General features: G+C 36.5%; 1 protein-coding gene across 11 annotated transcripts in view; it reads right to left on the bottom strand.

Annotated features, from left to right (window-relative positions):
* Nucleotides 1-15542, bottom strand: part of LOC111049000 (trithorax group protein osa) — a 466078-nt gene that overhangs the window by 219367 nt on the left and 231169 nt on the right. For 3 of the 11 annotated variants that reach the window (XM_039436319.1, XM_039436321.1, XM_039436323.1), the window contains exon 1: nucleotides 4013-4191. The exons of 7 other annotated variants lie outside the window; for them this stretch is intronic. The gene's annotated coding sequence lies outside the window, so the exon portion shown is untranslated. Of the gene's footprint in view, nucleotides 1-4012; nucleotides 4202-15542 lie in introns of those variants that run through there. One more of the 11 variants, XM_039436320.1, reaches the window with a different exon arrangement.

Here is a 15542-nt window from a genome sequence, read left to right as displayed (position 1 = left end):
ATTCAGAATATACATGACATTTTCCAAATATTTTATATTTGATTGACAAGGTGTAGGTTCGAAGCAGAAAACGCAGTATTGAGAATATTGTGCTAGAATCAACATTCTGTAATTATGTACCTATTATAAGCTGCAGTATAGATAACTTACGATAAGCGCAGTTATTTTTCTGTATAACTGAATTTTTTATTAGTGGTATTGATAAGCATAAAAGTTGATTGTCACCAGATCACCTTTTCTTGTGTTATTACTCAAATGAGATTTGTCTTGAAAGTTTATATTATTCAGATCTGAAAGGGAATACTACAAGAATTGATACTTGAAGTATTGACCTGCCGGTTTTAACATAAAAGTATTATCTTTCGGGTGAGTTCCAAAGTGGAAATCATTTTGCAATAGCAAAAAGAAAACATTCAACTTAAAAAAAGTACTAATACGTTTTTGGTCATGGGAATCGATAAGTAATGTACGTGTTAACACACTCGTTGGTAATGGGTAACATAAGAAGAGCAATGTTGACGAAATGGGCGTTTTTCACCATGACAGTGTGATAAAGGCTTTCATCCGAATGAGGCAATTTATTCCTGAAACTATGAACTAGATTTGAAAATATGTCTCCAATTGAAATTCTTCTTCATCCATTTGATGAGTAGGCCGGAACATATATGGATTTCCTAGATCAAAAGTCTTGAAGGATGATTTCTGTATGGAGCTATGACAACTCAGTTTTTTAATAGACTGATCGAAATATAAATGAGACCTCTAGACCACAGACCGATTGAATGAATTTGTTCTATCAATTTCACACTCGTGGGACAGCAATTGAAATACCTGAAATAGCTGGAATCCACTTTTGCAGGAGATATTTCAGCAAAAATTATAATTCTCAGTTCTTGAGAACCGGCTTTTTTCCCTCTACTGGAAAAAAGGCTAATGAAAACTGTAATTACGCTTAAATGCCACAATTTAGCGATCGAGAAACGTTTAAAGTGAATTACGGTGTGCAAAGCTAGATTGTAGCGCTTTGCGGATGTGTGAAGGGCCTGTAAAGAGGGCTTTTAACGCGTCTCGCAGCCCTTTCATCCCAGGGCGGCGCGGAATTGACGTGTGTGGCTTGGTAGCGCGCTCATACTTGGGGAATGCAATGCAGCCAGGCCCTTCGCTATTCACTACACTCAGCAAGCAGCCACCGAGGGGAAAATCATATGAAGAAAACAAAATACGCTTAATTTAAAACCCTCTGCCTTCCGTCGGTGAAAACCTTTCAACCTTTTTCCCACACACGCGTCCGCACCCTCACCGACTTTTCAGCTTTTCCGCTGTGGAAAAAACAATTTGCTCTCTTAAACCCCAACTCATGTAAGGTGATTTCTTCTCTAACTACTCTTTGTGGATGGGTTACTGAGTGATCGCTTAACTTCTGATATGTTCTCGTTAAGTAGAACTTGTGAAGATGGATCTGATAAAGTGCAATAATATTCCTATCATGGATGAAAACTATCTTATTAGAGCAAGAAATAGCTGATTATATTAATAAGAAATATCTTTATTGCAAATTTTTGATTAATTAGATTTTTTTAAGAAAGTATTCGCTATGTGAATCAACAAAGTGAGATGAAGTTCATTCAACTGATTCAGTTATCAGATTGGTCACGAGATTTTTTTCAAACACTCCAATAGTGAGGAAATAAACATAACAAGAATGCCAAATATTTCATTGATGAAAAACAAGAAGTAAAGAGCTATGAACAAAGATTCGTTGTGGAATCATGATAAGGTGGTAATGGATAACGTCGTTATAGATCCAATGTATCTGATTTTAATGTTTTGTCCGTATTTTTGTATTTCAACAGAGGAAGGTTTGATGGAAATTCATTGAAGATTAACAGAGCATTAAGGATAATGTTACTTGAGATGAGGTGATGTATTGTTGAATTCAGTTTTCAAAATTCATATTCTCAATACCATATTCATAGCTTGAGAATCAATCATATCAGTCAGAGTAAGTGGACAAATTAACAAGGTTGAGACAACTACTGATAAATTCTCACTAACACGCTCCATTCAACATGAAAAACGTTTCTTAAATGAATAGCAATGATTTCAGTTACGGATGTTTTCCAATTTTCAATTTCTGAGATCACATTAGGTATTAGGTGATCGGAGTTCACCGTGTCTTAGAAAGCTGCTGAGTATTTGAAGATAAGCCTCAAAGTGCTGTTCCATATATAACAAGTTTCCAATGAATATAAATAATAATTCTTTTTATGGATAAGCTGAAAAAATCGTTATGTTCCATTTACATCAGTAATTATTGTTTGTATTACGGTGAACGGTAAAGTGAAGACAGGTGAATCCAGCTTATACTTAGCCTTCTGTATTCCACTTACGAAATAAAACTTGAAATCTTGACTACATTTTCTCCGTTACTAATATTGATGTCATTAATACTATCGAGTACAAGTAGCTTTTGTGAGGAATCTAAACAACACTATCTAGAGATAGTTGAATGTTATCTATATTTCCAATTCATATTGTAAATTCGAATCTTATTTTCAAAGAGATAGTACTAGATGCAGCATGGAATAATATGAAATCTCTCATGTATAAATATATTGATGACTGTTCAATTGGGAGTTATGAAATTTCAATGAGGAGTGGAAATTGAACACTTATAGTGTCATTGAATAATATTCAAACTAAAGATATAGTTATGTATTACTACTGTGCACTGATTATAATATAAGTACCACTCACAATAATGAAAGAGTTTCGAGGAGAAAAATCAATATGTGAGGAAAATTTTTCTATGATAAGAGGACACATTGCATTTCCTAAAATATCAATTTAAGAATTCGTTGGATTCATGGTTGATTAGATATTGACTTAATTTTATTCTCAAACAACAAGCAGAATAACGAACTTTCAAATAAATCTTCATCCAGGTACACGTTCCATGAAAGTCATCCAAATACACACAATTTGTTGAACAATACTGAAAGTAACAAAAATACTATCAAATCCTTCCAGTATCAACTAACTTTCTACTAACTACTAGTACTAAATCTCTACTAACTTCGAAGGATTATCAATGTAAGCAAATCGTTCGATGATACTTTGAGGACGATATTACGAGGGCAGATCTAGTCTACAGCACTGAAGTCACTGTGAGTAGAACGAGGATGAACATGATGATAAGATTTCATTATCTCCAAATAGATTTCTAAAAACTCAAATCTTGATCACTGGGAAATTCAAAACTCAAAGAGTAGAGTCAATTCTACTTACAGAATCAAAGTCACTATTAGTGATAACAACGCTGCTTATCCATCAAATCACTGAAGTAGCGCATAACATCTACATTTATATCTATCGACATGTACATTTCAATAAAATTGCCCAATCATTAGCAGAATTTCTCCCAATAGATGGGAGCTCACATATGAATGAATCAGGATCCTGGTCTACAACGGTCAAGTCCTGAGATCAAAATACAAGATAATTTCAGTTATTAGTAATTGGAATGAAGTATGATTCAACTTGCCTTAAAGGTTTTCGTTCTTTAATAAAAGAGAATGATGTTGACCAACGCAGCAAGAGTGGATTAGATTTTTATCATCGACGTCACAGACAGTGATAACAGGTATAATATGATTGATTTAGTGTTAAAAAGTCACTCACTTTTCTAAAACAGCACACAAGTTCACTAATTCCAGTACAATGTTAGATCCTAGAGGTGAGGAGGTATGGTACACCATCACCAGCACCGGCAGTCTTATCAGCTACTGGCGGAGCTTGAGCGAGGCGCCCAGCCGAACAAGTGAATCAAACAACAAAGTAAGTAAAGTAAGTTATAAAATCCCATCAAAAACAAAGTTACTTTAGTTTTCTACTACCCGGCCCGGCCCCTTCACTTTTATTACTCATGAAGTTTCGGACTGAACGAACAAGTAATAAGAAAGAAAGTAGAAGTAGTAGTAGTAGGAGGAGGTAGAAGCAGTAGGCTACTCACCGAGCGGCTGCGTTGCGTTGCGTTGCGTTGTGCTGAGTTGGTGCGGGCGGGAGTCAGAGCAAGACTTGCTGGCACAGCGCTGCCTTGGTCCTCGGTCCTTAGTCCTCCGGGTCCAAGCCGAGCAGAGCCGAGCTCACACGAAGTCACCCGAGCTGCACGAGCGTTGCACGTCTGCTCGCGACGACCGGTGGCCCGCGTTTGCGGGGGCGAGGGCGCCTTCTCAGCCTGCCTCCCTTATCGATTGCCGAAGGGGAGGATTACCGCCGAATTTTTCCTACTTTTCCACGACCCCCACCACTTTTATCAGAGGCGGAGACCTCGCATCGGAAGAGGGGCATCCAATACATTCTGACTGTATGCAATTATGTAGCTGTATTCGCCTTTTTAGTCCAGCCGACCCCTGGGGCTCTACGTCAGACTCTCTTCAACCACCACCCCTGTCCCGATCCCGATCCCGATCCCGGTATCCAGGGAACCAACAACCTATAGAAATTCACCATCACGATCCGCATCAAATTCATGATCAATATACAGAAGCCCAATCCGATGAACCGGCGAAGAAATTCTGTAATCCGATCAGAGAACATCTTGAATTTCTGCGATGCCTATCAACTTTCTGAAAATGTTTCTCAATACGATGATGAACATCTCTACCATTCGGGAATTGCGAAAATCTGAATCATGAATCCTTCTCTGATAATATTGAGATTATGACCACTTTTTATTTGTGAATATAAGAATATGACCCCAACATTACGTTTTACGTTACTGATATTGTTCAATTGAATGTTGAGAATCTCTCTTGAAGCTTTTTAACTCTTATTGAGATTCCACCTTCACACCGGAGAAAGCTTATCATTATCTTAGGAAGTTCTTTTCATTTTGAAAGTAAAATTTCTCTAAGGAAACAGAGCAATGTAAAATACATAGTTATGTACTTCCTCTCTACTCAGATTCCGTACACATTGGATCAATAATGTAATTAATTTAAACTGGAGTGATGGATGGCACATTACAATACGCGTATAACTAATTAGAATACGTTACATCCATCATTATTTTGTCAACGATAAGATTGATGCAGATGAATGAAAAGTTCACATTTCCAAGAGTGAGTTAGTGAGAAAGTTACTAGTGGGAGAAAATTATTGGTCCTTTGAGGAGAAATTACTATTAGAATGAATTGGTAGCTTTCTTTTTCCAAACCACTTTATCCGTTGCAGCTTTAAAAACTCTCATCCACTAGGAAGAGTACTCTAAGAACTTTTCTCGAATTGAGAATTTAGCTTGTTTCTCAATGGACCTTCAGCTTGTTCCTATATTTACCGTTTGTTCGAGTTTTGAGTTTTAATATAATAGGTAGCTTAACTACTTATAAATATTTTTGTGAATCATTATACATTTGAATCCCAAATTTTACTTTCACCTAACCTAACAAAAATGATCAAATTCAACTATTGAAATCGATAGTTGACTTATTAACTTATCTATAAATATTGCGAATGCAATGACGAACAAACAAGGAAATCAAATATTGCATATACCTATCGATGAATTTATGATTAATGAATCGATAGATCAATCGATGATATGATTCTATTATTCAAAATTCATGGAGTTGCTGCAGTTTTTCATCAAAATTAATCGATTATTTTATCAAACAATAAAATAGTACTATTCAAAATAGGGTTTTAAAATTGAGAGTCAACAGTTTTGTAGGTTTTGATCAACAGTTTTGTAGTTTTTCAGTCAACAGTTTTGTAGGTTTTAATCTCATCCTCTTCATTTGCAAACCAGTTGAGGATAATAATAATTTCATCATGATAACAGAGTTTTTCTGTTTATGAACCTATTTTTTTGGACATGTAACTTTATCAAAATTTGGAAATGGAATAGTTTCGGGCCAAGCCTGTTGTTCCTACCCAATCATATTTATATTAATTGTGATTGTATCCACGAATAAATAGATAAATATATAAATTATAAACTTAATAATATGAGTAGTGAGCAATGAGCGTTGTCATATCGGTAGGTCATGCACCCCCTACAAAGATGATCCACTTCCGTTTTATTTGATGGGTATGAGCTCACTTTTTTCCCCGTGACCCAGAAACAATAAAAAGGGGTTGCTAACAGCAGAGCAGAGGGAAGTGTACTGACAGCCCACATCAATACCATTCACTTGTTCCCTCACCTACAATTCGATTCATGAATAGGTCTGTCACTCTTTACAATCTCGGGTCATGAATTTGTTGTCACAAGGCCATTCAACTCATATACTTACTGAGTTATCTAATCAGAATTGAAAAGTTACCTATTGTCTATTTTTTAGACAAAATAGTATGATACGATATATAATATCAGACAATATGACTATGTCTGGACGATTAAAAAATATAGGTTGGATGTTTATTTTAGCTGAGTGATATTGGTAAAATCACAACAAATATGAGATGTTGAGGAGAAAGGGTAGTTCTTGTACATTTTCAAGCCAAAAATATGACTAAGCATTGTACTTTCGACCACGTATTTCTCTGTCTACAACTTTTCTGCCATATAATGCATTTCATGACCAACGAATCCTAAATATAGTTGTCAATTTCAATAGATTATTATGATACTTACATAATAAGAAGCTTTTCAGAGATTTTTTGTGATGGAATGAAATATGGAAAATGTATGAACAGAGAATCATTCCTTGTATTTTTTCGTTCTAGTACCTGGTCCACATACAGTTATAACGAGAGATCTATCTATATATGTTTTCCAACTTTGGAATCTTCTCACACTATTCCCGCTTTCCAAATATAAATCCTCATGCTCATTCCCTGAGAATAATAATCACGCAATGCCCCTTACAAGGATGGATTGCCATGATGAGATGTCCCTACAATGTTCCCCTAACAAGAGTGTCCTCTGTCCTCACCCAATGGGTAGACAGCAACTGTGCACACCGCCACTGCACAAGGCACTCACGCCAATGTTCCTTGTTGTAGTTCCCACTTGTAATTTATTCTGTTGATTATTGCTGAGTTATGATTCCTTGGCACGAGCATCAAGATGGAACCATCTGAATGAAATTAATCACTAATCACCCCATGCATAATTAGAATCGATGAATAGTTGAAATAGAAGGAAAATACTTTTATAAATTTAGATACGTTTTGTGATTTCCAGTGCAAGTGAGGAACCAGGATAAGAGAAATAACTAGAGTCGTAGGAGAGTCGGAGTGAATTAAATATCGTCATGCGTTAATAATAAATATCTCACAAGCTCTGGTCTTCCAGTAAAAGTTTTCACATACTCTGTCCATTTTCCGACTCACATATAATTAAACGGTTGAAAAGCTTCTACATTAGATGATGATTAACATTGAAATCCGTTGCAGTAATTTTCCATGCGAGAAGGGTGGCTTGAAAATATATCTTAAGAGATTGTGGAGTGGGGAAGTAGAGCTCTAAATGAAATCCATTAGCGTTCTGTAACATGAAGGTTGGGTAGTGTCTTAGTGTAACGTCACGTGAAACATGCTCTATTGTGTAGTAGTTGTATTTTTGAGAGTACGAGAAAATATTGTTGCAGAGGATTTGCGGAGCTGATGCAAGCAGAGGGTGGAGCAGGAATAAGGCACTGTCCGCTGTCCATCTTCTGGCTTCGTTCGGACCTGACTTAGCCGACGAATCTATTAAGAGGATTAAGTCCCGATGAAGCCCGCGATCCTTCTCTCTCAGATCAAGCTCACTTCTTCCACCTTGTAAAAGTCCTTGCTCGCCTCCTAAGAGCAGCTAGACCCCTCGGCCGACAAGAGGATTTAATGCTCGTCGAAATATAAGGCTTAACCCTTTTCCCTTCTGGAAATATCCATCCCTTGGCTTCTCCCTAACCCCACAAATCGCAACAAAATCTCTGCCACGACGAAAATCTCGCATCTCACGACGAAAGGCAAGGACTGCATTAGGCCGAAAGGAGAGCTCAACCCTTTGATCTACGACCTTTTATGGACTGACCGTCCAGGCCAAGTCTTGAAAGCTAATATTCTCAATTATGCGATAATCTACTTATGGCCGTTGCCAGACTTCTGAATTAGGAACAAGTCCCAATCGTGAATCACGGAGAGTTTCTCCTCATTTTCAAAAAATTTTGATCACTGAAGAACTGAGATGTTCAGTCGATGCATGAGGAATCAAGAGGCACAATTTATTAATAAGAATCAATAAGCATACATTATGCTCACATTACGAATATGATTTGTATGTCCTATTTGCATCATTCTTATAGTCATTATCTTATTCCTATGAATCTCCCCTAATATTTTCCTTGAGCATTCTTGTTATCTTTACCTGGGTTATGTCATACATTACCTTATTAGATAAATCAAGGATCTTCGTTTACATTTCCATAGCATTAAAAAAAACCTACATGCTCAATCGATAATCGACTGTTACCAATGTAATCTGATCATATTTTTGGTTTGTTATGAGAGCATCAAGCTATAGCGATCACTGATATCATGACTGTTTGAGAATAATTGATTCATTTTATACTTCGATTGTTGGAGTACAATTTCTCCTCGATATGATGTCTGAACCGAAGTTACCGCTTGCACAGTCTTTTCAGTAATAAAAGCTCACTATTGACGAATTATGTTTGATTGAACATCTAATCCATTCCAAAAATACTCCATTAGTTAGTTTGACAATGTAGAGATTGACAAAAATTAGTCTCAATTCACGGTGATAGGTCTCACAGTTACCTCTCAGTTAGCTGAGAAGCATAATTATTCTCACAAAATGTGCGTGGACTATAATGGGATGAATTTAAAGGGCGCTCACCCTGGGAGGCGCCCATCTCGAAATGTCGATTCCATATTATTTCTTCTCTTATTGATATAGATTAAATTTATCCCATTACAGCCAACGCAGATTTTGTGAGAATTATGCTGCTCAGCTTAAGAGGTAACTGTGAGACCTATCACTGTAAATTGAGACTAATTTTTGTCATGAACTTGACATTTCTATTTCTATCGATTTCTCTTGAACTTCCAATCTCAAAACTCCCAAACTAATAATTTCAATTGATAATGAATACTCTATTGATAGAATGGAAGTATACAAACAATAATATTATGTTATTTGGGAAAATATTGATGTTAATATCGCGAAAATATGTTCTTCTCTGCAACACTGGACATAATTTTTCTCTACGTGTAAAAACTTGTCGAATGAAAACCATTGGAATTGGAGTTTTCTGGATAGCGGAGTGCGCGTGATAGTGCGTGCGGAAAACTCAGCTCGTGGTTGTGAGAGCGAGTGCCGGTCGATGCGAGTTAGTGTGCAGTTGAGAAAGTTTTGCGAGAGAAAATCGATAGTCCAAAACTTTTAGGCCTCCACCCGAAGCTGCCTGCTGCCTGCTGCTCACACTGTTCACCTCTGCTTCACAGAAAAGCTATCCTTGGTTAATAGAAATATTACGAGCTGAATTTCATTGAAAATACTGTCCGAAATTGATGAAGATTGTGATTGCTGGAAGAAAAATTACTGGAAAGGATCTCATCAGTACCCGTCATGGTAAAAAAATTGGAATGATATTTTTCTATTTAACAAAATGTATTGTTTCCAATTTGAAATGTTATAACTTACAAAGGGAAGAGTTTGGATAAGAGGATACCATTCTAAGTCTCTGTGTGTCTCGCAAACCAAAAATTTCAAGTTAAATAGAACCGATAAGCTTATAAGGTATATGAAAGGAACACCGAAAGTACTCTTACAGTATCAGAGCATTCGCTGACCTACTACGTCTGAAATTGAAATTTCATTCCTCTTTGATCGATACTTTCTTTAATAAACTTCTTCATTCAAACTTCTCCTTCAACCTTCTTCTTTGCACTTCTTCAAATCTTGTACGCTCAATTCCAAATAACTAGAATCATTCTACTTCTCAGGTAAGGTGATTAGGTCGGCATTAGAGATAGAGAGGACTAAAAAGTCCTAACTCCGCCAAATAAAGGATGTTTTCATTCAATAATTCCATTTCATTCTCGAAATAGATCCACTTCGAAGTTGTTATTAGCTTTACTTTACTTTAGAGGGATGTTTTACTGACATACAAAGGATCTGATATTCAATCCGCGTATGATAACTTCTCAGGTAATAAAATGAATTGAGTTTTTAATTCCATGACGTCATGACTTTCAAAAAATCATGAAGGCTCGGGATATTCCAGCTAGTTGGAGTTGGTTTTTGACTTTGAGAATGGTTTGAAGTATCTACATTAGTCACTCTAGTATTTGTATTTCTTTTAGACGGAAATAATGAGAACGAAATACTTCAATTGAAACTTAAAAAACAAATATAAAGGCAAAAAGCAAGCAAGAATTTTTTTTCCAATTCATCACTGACAATTGGAAAGCTATACTTGATACCAAATTGAGTGAGTTCAACATCACCTGTAAAAGATTAATCAGTATTTTTTTTTCAAGTGATTTTCCTGTAGCGAACAACCTTACAATATCCGTTTCGCCTTATTCTCTAAACGACAAAAATACAGTAGGTGATCAGGAAATTGAATAAATATATTAGGACGTATTAGATATTTCAAGAAACATGATACTGTATAATCGGTAATTCTTCATAGAATTATCAAACATTGAAGCTTTTTTCGAAATTCAACTAAAATCATGGTAATCACTGAGTTTGGTTATCCCAGTTCGATATAGGTTAAAGCGAAACAAGAGAAGGAAGAAACGCTACAAAACTTTGACAGTCATCCATTAAGAAAAAAACCTCAATCAAACAACAAATTCTCAGTCGAATCAAGTTTATGATCTCCGGAGCACGTAGCAATGGTTATTAGACGTTTCTCTAAGAAATTCGAGGAACTTAGTTCAATTATTCTGATTTTTATAATATATTTTCCGAGTTTGGAATAAGTTTTGAAGATTGAGAATATTTAACTAGAAAATAATGATTAGTTTTTTAAAAAAATGTCACGAGGGGAAAAGTGGATGTTGCTTTTTTTTAATATTGGAAAGTTCAGGGTTGGGTTTTGATTGAGAAGCTTTTCCCAGAATTCTGTAGAGCGCTGGAAATTTTAATGACTGGGATCATTTTGAGCCAATGGATGAATAGACTCGACGTTGCCGTGGAGAACAAGCCACCATATAAGAGCTGAGCCGAATATAGTTTCTGACAGACAGCTTGTGTATTCGAGAGACGTGAAGGCTGAGAGAAACAGTACTGCGATCGCCCCGGGCTGTGGGCGGATCCCGGCTACCCGGGCTAGTCCAATGTTGGGGGGGCCTGCACGTCTAGGGGGTCGGCTAGGGGGGACGCGGCCCCCTCAAGGCTCCCCTCGCTCACTGCGCATGCCTCGAATACAGCATTCGATACGTTTCTCGCCAACTTTTTCCCATCTCTGTTCCACCCTTTTGCCCCCTCTCTTTTTTATTCGAACGGGGCACCTGGAGTGGTGGCCGGAAGGGTACAGGCTAAATAAAAAAAGTTTTCCTGTTTTCCTCTCCTCTCGCCACCGTGCTGAACCTTTCCCAGCCTGTTACGCCTTTAAGCTAGATCCTACAGGGTTACCACTCCACTCCACCCAACCCATGCACCCACTCAAACATGCAATAACAACATTGAAAGGTGAAATGCGTGTGTGTGAGTGTGAGAGGCAAAGTGTTGTTATCCTTCCCCCCCCCCGCTACGGCAGAACTCGTAGCTCTTTTCACACAGCATCGATGTAATTGAAAATAAGTCGGCTTTGATGCTAATAAGTTCGGTAAAGAATCGATCATTCACGTTCCCTGCTGGGAAATAGTTTTGATGACTAGAAACAATACAAATCGAGTTGATCGGTGTTTTTGCTATGTTGTTCTCTATGATTCTCGTGACTACTGTCGATCGTAAATCAATTTTTTTGCTGTATTTCAACTTCTTCCCTATAATGTTATAATTCGATTGGAAGTATCTCTTTCTAGCTAACGCTATATTATCACCGAATATCATTGTTCATTAATGATTGATATTGTAATTTCAAATGATGAATATGAATACTCCTTTGTCTTTCATATTTGATGCTCCACTTTACTTTCTATTTGAATAATGGTACTTTTTCAATTCTTGACTTATTCGTATGACAATGATCAGAGTAGAATCTGATATTTCAGGCACATAATTTGGTGTAAAATTGGACCATTCTTGAATTTCATTATTGTTTCTTTTCATAAAAATTATATAAGCTCACTTTTTAACAAAAAAAAACGTGTATAAACTGTTCTTAGCCGAGTGAGGTGCCTGATTGTTTTGTTGTATTGATTCCTATAATCAATAATTTATCTATCCCATCAGAGTAGAATCTCATATTTAAGTCACAGAATTTGGTGTTTAATTAATTGAAGTAATCATGAATATCATTATTGTTCCCTTACATAGAAATTATATAAGCTCAATCTTTAAGGCTGGTCGGTACACCTTTTTATTTTTATTTAAATTGAATAATCTTTTTCAATGTAATTGCTAGGATTATTATGAGAGTAAGAAAAAGTGGAAACTGAAATTTTTAAGTGGTCTGATAAGCGAGTTATGGGTTGTTGAAGTGCTAAACTCCGCTTTCATTCCAGATCGTGAACGGTTTTGAATTCTCCATTGGAGTTTTTTTCAATACATTAAGTATATCATTAGCTTTGTTCTTAAATGTGTTTTTTTGCGATTAATACTAAAATAAACAAGTTATTGAATTTAGAAAAAGATGTTACTTCTTTATTTATTATGAACGGTATGGGAAATAGAATGTTCTAGTTTGGAAGGATACATTTTTTTGAATTTTTAAGTTCTGTTAATATAGTCGAAACCGTTTATGATCTGGAAAGAAAACGGAGTTAGCACTTCAACGACCCATAAATCCCATAACTCGCTCATTAGACCACTTAAAAATTTCAGTTGACATTTTTCTCACTCTTATAATGATCTTAACAATTGAATTAAAAAAGATTAGCCTATTCAATTTAAATAGAAAAAAGTGAATCTGGAAAGTTAGCACTTCAACAACCCATAACTCGTTTATTAGACCACTTTAAATTTCAGTTGCCACTTTTTCTCACTCTCATATTTTATAATGATTTTAACAATTATATTGAAAAAGATTATCAAATTAAATAATGAAAAAGTGTACCGAACAGCCTTAACAAAAAAAAACATAATCTATAAGCTATCTTTAGCCAAGTGAGGTGCCTAGATACATGTGAGGTGCCTAGATACATGTGAGGTGCCTAGATACATGTGAGGTGCCTAGATACATGTGAGGTGCCTAGATACATGTGAGGTGCCTAGATACATGTGAGGTGCCTAGATACATGTGAGGTGCCCAGATACATGTGAGGTGCCTAGATACATGTGAGGTGCCTAGATACATGTGAGGTGCCTAGATACATGTGAGGTGCCTAGATACAAGTGAGGTGTCTAGATACATGTGAGGTGCCTAGATACAAGTGAGGTGCCCAGATACATGTGAGGTGCCTAGATACATGTGAGGTGCCTAGATACATGTGAGGTGCCCAGATACATGTGAGGTGCCTAGATACATGTGAGGTGCCTAGATACATGTGAGGTGCCTAGATACATGTGAGGTGCCTAGATACATGTGAGGTGCCTAGATACATGTGAGGTGCCTAGGTACATGTGAGGTGCCTGATTGTTATGTTGTATTGATTCCTATAATCTATTCATTTATCCTATGATTGTTTGATGCAATGCCTTTCCTACAAAGTTTTTGAGAATCGTTTATAAAAATGAATGTTATTCAATGAGATACATAATCGTTTCAAGTATCAATGAAATTAATCCTTCACTGACAAGTATTGATATTAATATTATCACTTGGAACATCACAAAATTGAGCAATATATTTGATTGGATCTCTCATTCAATTTGGAGATAATTTATAATTATATATGATAACTATGAACATGGATATATGATAAAGTCTGTTAAAAATAATCGAGCTAACTGAGTACAAGCAATGAATACACAAATGGAACAGTAATTATTCAAAACCTATAAACTGGAAAACATTTGAAATGTACGTATTATCGAATGACTGACAATTTTTGGACAGTAACATTCACCATTCATCAAATATTTTATCGAAATTCAATGTACTTGTGATATTTTCTCTTGAACATTCCATTGTATTTTCTCAGTCCATTCTGCAGATTAGTTCGAGACTGTTGCACATCAATTTACTGGGATGTGAATAGATGAAGATGAACTCACACCCACCCAGTAAACTTGCTGCTAACAGCTTGATGGACTGACCAGCGGCTATTAATCTTGGATCAAGTTCATATCTCAAAGAAAACATGGCGAGCGTCTTGCTTCATAATTCTTCATGATGGAATGAGGGTGGGGAAGGGGGCTGCTGTGTTGCGCAACATGTGTTTGATACCAACAGCAGCAGCAGCAAGAAGTTTGCGACTTGGATGATGGATGAGCTGTGCTCTGTGGTCAACTCAGCTTGCTCGCTTCACTGACCACCAACTTAAACACTGCAGATGCTGATGGAATACTCACTCTCAGATATGGCGTGCATTCACTCTACCAACAGCCGAATAGCCCATGTTGAGCCACTACCTCCGTAAACAAAGCCGTAGTGCATCCTTGTGACGTCAGCACAGGTAGGGCTCCTACACCAATAGAAATTCGTTGATTTCAGCTGATCTATATCAGCTAGTGTTTTTATTGGTGTATGAGCCCTACCTGTGCTGACGTCACACGAATGCACTATGGCTTTGTTTACGGAGGTAGTGGTTGAGCTCGATGGAATCATGTGAAATTCACTATTTTTCCGGATTAATTCGGTGGAACATATTGATATTATAACAGTGGAGTAACAATATTTTATAATAACTTTTTCCATGATATGGGAAGAGTTTTTCGTCCCTATAATATAAATATATCTGAGCTTTATATTATAATATTTTTGTCCATTTTCATTATGTAGCTCATTGAATACAATATAATTGTTCAACTTTCTTCACCACTACCATTATACCACTGCACTCAAGTTTTTCTGGACTCACTACCATAAACTTCAAAATCACAGAGCCTGTTTGAATTCACATTCCACGATATTTTATGTAGTGAGTAAACTATATACAATATCTTGAAAAATCGTGTATTCAAACAGGCTCTGTGATTTGCAAGTTTGAAGCCATCTAAAAGATGTATTAATGGAATCCCCTTCCTGCTCTAGAAAATGATTTTTTCCTACAGTTACGTTGGAAAGTGGCCATTGCTGCACTGATTACAGAACGCAAAGAATCACTTTTCCGCTCTAGTGCGGGAAAAATTTTTCTGCACTCCAGATTTGCAACATGGCAACGCAAAATACTTAGTAGGTTATATGGAGCAACAGTGCAGCAAAATCAAAATGAAGTTGGTAACAGTGACTGCTGTGGCTGCTATAGTGAGCAGAGGTGCAACCAAGCACAACGCGCTAATTATTATTCATTATATATTATAACCAACGACAACG

Source organism: Nilaparvata lugens, chromosome 10, assembly GCF_014356525.2.
Source record: "Nilaparvata lugens isolate BPH chromosome 10, ASM1435652v1, whole genome shotgun sequence".
In the NCBI taxonomy this organism is placed as follows: domain Eukaryota; kingdom Metazoa; phylum Arthropoda; class Insecta; order Hemiptera; family Delphacidae; genus Nilaparvata; species Nilaparvata lugens.
The sequence above is the reverse complement of the archived record's forward strand: the minus strand, read 5'-3'. Positions and strand labels throughout refer to the sequence as shown.